This window comes from Dama dama, chromosome Y (assembly GCF_033118175.1).
Source record: "Dama dama isolate Ldn47 chromosome Y, ASM3311817v1, whole genome shotgun sequence".
Lineage (NCBI taxonomy): Eukaryota > Metazoa > Chordata > Mammalia > Artiodactyla > Cervidae > Dama > Dama dama.
This window is the reverse complement of record NC_083715.1, coordinates 1,328,831-1,335,547: the sequence shown is the minus strand read 5'-3', so window position 1 is coordinate 1,335,547 and position 6,717 is coordinate 1,328,831.

Sequence of the window (6,717 nt, the reverse complement as noted above, 5' to 3'; positions counted from 1 at the left end):
GAGTTTGCCCCTTTCCCCTCCCCCCTGCCTCCTGCCTCTGGCAGGGATGGGCGGGGTCTGCCACCAGCTAGCTCCTCTCTGCAGTTGCTCACTTCCTTTGTTCTGAGAACAGCTGGCAGTGTGTTTGGGTTGGTTAATTTTCTATCTCTCTCTCTTGCCATCCCACAGTTTAAGCTGCTATCTCGCAAAGCTCCCTCCAATTGCCCTCAGGGCATTCAGGCCCAGTCCTTACCGAAAGCAATGCCGCCTGCTCTTTTCCGTTCCACCCCCAATTGCTGGTGGTGGATGCAGGCGTCTGGGGTAGTTTTCTGCTGGGAGTTTCTTTTAGGCATGTAATCTGTGGGTTTTCTTTATTTTTCCTCCCAGTTAGGTCGCCCTCCGAGATTCAAAAACTTCCCCCAGACCCACCAGTGCGAGGGTTTCCTGGTGTTTGGAAACTTCCTCTATTAAGACTCCCTTCCCAGAATGGGTTTCCATCTCTAGCTCTTTTGTCCCTCTTTTTATCTTTTATATTTTGCCCTACCTCCTTTTGAAGACAATGGGCTGCTTTTCTTGGCGCCTGATGTCCTCCGCTAGCGATCAGAAGTTGTTTTGTAAAGTATGCTCAGCGTTCAATTGTTCTTTCAATGAATTTGTGGGGGAGAAAGTGGTCTCCCCGTCCTATTCCTCCAGCATCTTGGCTCCTCCCCACTGAACATAGCTTCTATGTTCAGGATATTATCCTTAAAAGTAAAGAAGTTGTTTATTCTCCTATGAACCAAAAATTAGGGAAGATATTCTCAGCAGATATCTGGTCTGTAAGAAATGTTAAAAGATGTTGTTTACACAGAATGAGATGATATTGAAGAGGAACTATGAGGTAAGACAGAGTGTCATGTTGAAGTTCAACAGAAAACCACAAAATTCTAAAAAGCAGTTATCCTTTAGTGGAAAATTAAAAAATAAATAAATGAAGGCAAATTGAAATGAAGGATTTTACTTATTAGTAAGTGGTAAAAGACAAATGCTTGTTTGGGCTTCTGCATCTTTACTTTTCACTGATTATGAATCTTCATAATTAATCTGGGTTTCGTCTATACAAATATATTTTGGCTCAGCAGTAAAGAATCCACCTGCAATGCAGGAACTGTAGCAGACTCGAATTCCATCTCTGGGTCAGGAAGATCCCCTGCAGGAGAGCATGGCAACCCAGTATTCTTGCCAGGAGAATCCCTGTGGACAGAAGAGACTGGTGGGCTTACAATCCATGGGGTGGCAAAGAGTTGGATACAACTGAACAACTAAATAACAACAGATACACATTCCTAACAGAAACTCTGAAGATACTAGAAATAGATGAGAAAATTGTCAGCCAAAGCAAAGCAAAACAAAACGCCTAGACAGTGGAGCTGAATTATAAAAAACCTAGACACTATATCTGAATTATGAAAGATTTTAGGAAATAAAATATCTCCCAACAATTGTGTAAACAGTGTGTTCCACACAATACAGAGAGACAATTTTTAATAATTACTCAATAGAAAAATTTTCTGATTACATTCTTAAAGGAAAAAAAAATCCAGAAATTAAACATGATATAAAATCTATTGATCATTTTATATCTAATTAAGATTGTAAAACTGTAAGGGAACTTTTAAGAAAAACACATTTTCAAAATGTGCTTTGCAGTATTAGCTGCACAATTTCATTTTTATTTATTCATAGTCTCAAAATAACTGACGATTAAGAATGAATTTCATTTTAAAATGTAATTTTCAAATTTATCAAGATATCATATGTTCAAATAAAATGATATTTTATACTTTTCAAGGTTCAAGTTTGAACCTTGCAGTGAATATTTTATTTCACTGATTTAGACATAAATAAAAGCACATTATGTTAATTCTTTACTCTGACAATCTTTGCGCTATCACTGTGTATTTAAAATCAATTGAAGATGGGTTGTGTATTAGTACATTCCCTCAGGGACTGCAGTGTGTGCAGGAAGTGACTTCAAGGCCTTCGGAACCATTATGGATATTCCACGGAGTGGAGCAGGGATAACCATGACAGCCTATGATGGCAAAAACTGGTTAAAAGAGTCTTCTCTTAATCAAATCCGCATCAGTTCAGTTCAGTTGCTCTGCTCTGTCTGATTCTTTGTGACCCCATGAATTGCAGCACGCCAGGCCTTCCTGTCCATCATCAACTGCCAAAATGTATGGAAACTCATGTCAATCGAGTTGGTGATGCCATCCAGCCATCTCATCCTCTGAGGTTCCCTTCTCCTCTTGACCGCAACCACTCCCAACAACAGGGTCTTTTACAATGAGTCAGCTCTTCACATGAGGTGGCCAAAATATTGGGTTTCAGCTTCACCATCAGTCCTTCCAATGAACACTCAGGAGTGAGCTCCTTTATGATGGAGTGGTTGGATCTCCTTGCAGTCCAAGGGACTCTCAAGAGTCTTCTCCAACACCACAGTTCAAAAGAATCAATTTTTCGGTACTCAGCTGTCTTCACAGTCCAACTCTCACATCCATACATGACCACTGGAAAAACCATAGCCTTGACTAGACGGACCTTTGTTGGCAAAGTAATGTCTCTGCTTCTTAATATGCTATCTAGTTTGGTCATAACTTTCCTTCGAAGGAGTAAGCATCTTTTAACTTCATGGCTGCAATCACCATCTGCAGTGATGTTTGAGCCATCAAAAATAGCCTGACACTCTTTCCACTGTTTCCCCATCTATTTCCCATGAAGTGATGGGACCAGGTGTCAAGATCTTAGTTTTCTGATTGTTGAGCTGTAAGCCAACTTTTTCACTCTTGCATTTTCATGAGGAGACTTTATAGTTCCTCTACACTTTCTGCCATAAGGGTGGTATCATCTGCATATCTGAGGTTATTGATTTTTTCCCGGCAATCTTGATTCCAGCTTGTGCTTCTTCCAGCCCAGTGTTTCTCATGATGTACTCTGCATATAAGTTTAATAAGCAGGGTGAACAATATACATCCTTGACGTACTCCTTTTCCCATTTGGAACCAGTCAGTTGTTCCATGTCCAGTTCTTACTGTTTCTTCCTGAACTGCATATAAGCTTCTCAAGAGGCAGGTCAGGTGGTCTGGTATTCCCATCTCTTTCAGAATTTTCCACAGTTGATTGTGATACACATAGTCAAAAGGTTTGGCAAAGTCAATAAAGCAGAAATTGATGTTTTTCTGGAAATGTCTTGCTTTTTCAATGAGCTGGCGGATGCTGGCAATCTGATCTATGGTTCCACTGCCTTCTCTAAAACCAGTATTAATGAAATCTGGCTTGGAGAATTTTGAGCAGTACTTTACTAGCATGAGATGACTGCAATTGTGCAGTAAGTTGAGCATTCTTTGGGATTGCCTTTCTTTGGGATTGGAATGAAAACTGACATTTTCCAGTTCTTTGGCCACTGCTGAGTTTTCCAAATTTGCTGGCATATTGAGCGCAGCACTCTCATAGCATCATCTTTCAGGATTTGAAATAAATCAACTGGAATTCCATCACCTCTACTAGCTTTGTTCATAGTGATGTTTTCTAAGGCCCACTTGACTTCACATTCCAGGATGCCTGGCTCTAGGTGAGTGATCACACCATCGTGATTATCTGGGTCATCTTTTTCATACAGTTCTTCTGTGTATTCTTGCCACCTCTTAATATCTCCTTCTTCTGTTAGGTTCTTACCGTTTCTGTCCTTTATTGAACCCAGTTTTGCACGAAATGTTCCCACTGGGGAGTTCCAGAAAAACATTTATTTCTGCTTTATTGGCTATGTCAAAGCTTTTGAATGTGTTGATCACAAAAGTCTGTGGAAGATTCTGAGTGATGGGAATACCAGACCACCTGACCTCCCTCTTGAGAAACCTGTATGCAGGTCAGGAAGTAACAGTTAAAGCTGGTAATGAAACAACAGACTTTTAAAAATAGGAAAAAAGTATGTCAATGCTGTATGTTGTCACCCTGCTTATTTAACTTATTTAACATCTGTTAGTTTAATGACTTAAACTGTTTAACTAAATTAAATTAACTAAATAAGTTAATAATTTATTTTAATTATTGCTAGTTAATATTATTAACTAATTGTTATTCAATTATTTATTGTTGTTAATTATTTATTATTATGAAAAATTCTGAGCTGAAGGAAGCACAAACTGCAATCAAGATTACTGGGAGAAATATCAATAACCTCAGATATGCAAATGATACTGCCCTCATGGTAGAAAGTGAAGAAGAAATAAAGAGCCTTTTGATGAAGGTGCAAGAAGAGAGTAAATGTTAACTTAAAATTCAACATTCAGAAAACTAAGAACATTGCATCTGATCCCATCACTTCATGACAAATATGAGGGGAAACAGTGGAAACAATGTGACTTTATTTTGGGGGGGCTCCAAAATCACCCACATGGTGATTGCAAGCATGAAATTAAAAGATGCTTACTCCTTGGAAGGAAAGTTATGACCAACCTAGACAGAATAGTAAAAAGCAGGTACATGACTTTGTCAACAAAGGTCCATCTAGGCAAGGCTATGTTTTTTCCAGTACTCAGGTATGGATGAGCGAATTTGACTATAAAGAAAGCTGAGCCTCGAAAATTGATGCTTTTGAACTGTGGTGTTGGAGAAGACTCTTCAGAGTCGCTTGTACTACAAGGAGAGCAAGCCAGTCCATCCTAAAGGAGATCAGTCCTGGGTGTTCATTGTCAGGACTGATGTTGAAACTGAAACTCCAGTACTTTGATAACCTGACTCAATTGAAAGCTGACTCATTTGGCAGGCTGGCTCATTTAAAAAGACCCTGATGCTGGGAAAGATTGAGGCAGGAGGAAAAGGGACAACAGAGGATGAGGTGTTTGTATGGCATCACCAAGTCAATGGACATGACTTTGGGTAGGCTCTGGAAATTGGTGTTAGACTGGGAGGCCTGGCATGCTGCAGTTCATGAGGTTGCAAAGAGTCAGACATTACTGAACCACTGAACTGAATGGAAGCTAAACAACTTGCTTCTAAATAAACAACAAATTATAGAAGAAATAAAAAAAGAAATCATAATATGCATAGAAACAAATGAATTTAAAGGAGAAAAACCAAAATCCTATGGATGACTGTAAAGGCAGTCCTAAGAAGAAGTTTTGTAGCAGTACAGGCTTACATCAAGTAACAGAAATAAAGTAAAATAAATTAACTCTAAACCTAAAGCAAGTAGAAAAGAAAGAAATGAATCCCAAGATTAATTGAAGGAAAAACAAATATTTAACATTAGGGCAGAAATAAATTCAAAAGGAAGAAAAGAAACCATAGCAAAAAAAAAAATACTAAAAAATTAAACTAAACTAAAAGCTGTTTTTTTGAGGAGATAAATAAAATTGACCAACCAATATCCAGACACATGAAGAAACAAAAGGAGAAGAATAAATCAACATAATTAGAAATGAAAATGGAGAAATCATGACAACACAGAAATAAAAAGGATCATAAGAGATTACTATCAGTAACTATATGCCAATAAAATGGACAACTTGAAGGAAATGGACCAATTATTAGAAAAGTATAACTTTCCAAAACTGAACCAGGAAGAAATAGAAAACCTTAACATACCCATCACAAGCATGGAAATTGAAACTGTAATCTGAACTCTTTCAGCAAAAAAAAAAAAAAAAAAAGCCCAAGACCAGACGGCTTCACAGCTGAATTCCACCAAAAATTTACAGAAGACCTAATACCTATCCTTCTCAAACTCTTTTAGAAAATTGCATAGGAAGATTAACTTCCAAACTCATTCTATGAGGCCACTGTCACCCTAATACCAAAATTAGCAAAAGATGCCACAAAACAAAGAAACTACAGGCCAATATCACTGATGAACATATATGCAAAAATCCTGAAAAATTATAGCAAACAGAATCAAACAACATATTTAGAAGATCATGCATCATGAACAAGTTGACTTCATCCTGGTAATGCAAGGATTCTTTAATATCCACAAATAAATCAACATTTATTTGTGATTTATTAACAAATTAACAAACTGAAAGATAAACCCTATGATTATATCAATAGATACAGAGAAAGCCTTTGACAAAATTCAGCATCCATTTATGATTAAAAAAACAAACCTCCAGAAAGAATTAACATAACTCAACATAATAAAAGCTATATGTGACAACTCTACAGCAAACATTATCCTCAAAGGTGAAAAACTGAAAGCATTTCCCCTAAGGCCAGGAACACGACAAGGGTGTCCACTCTCACCACTACTCTTCAACATAGTTTTAGAAGTTTTGGGCACAGCAATCAGAGAAGAAAAAGCAATAAAAGGAATCCAAGTTGGAGAAGAAGAAGTAAAACTCTCACTGTTTGCAGATGAGATGATTCTCTACATAGAAAACCGTAAAGACTCAACCAGAAAATTACTAGAGCTTATCAATGAATATAGTAAATTTGCAGGATATAAAATTAACACACAGAGATCCCGTGCAGTCCTATATACTAACAATGAGAAAACAGAAAGAGAAATTAGGAAACAATTCCATTCAACATTAAAACAAAAAGAATAAAATACTTGAGAATATATCCACCTAAAGAAACAGAAAACATATAAATATAAAACTATAAAAAGCTAATGAAAGAAATCAAACAGGACACAAAAAGATTGAGAAATATAACACGTTCATGGATTGAAAGAATCAATACAGTAAAAATGAGTAT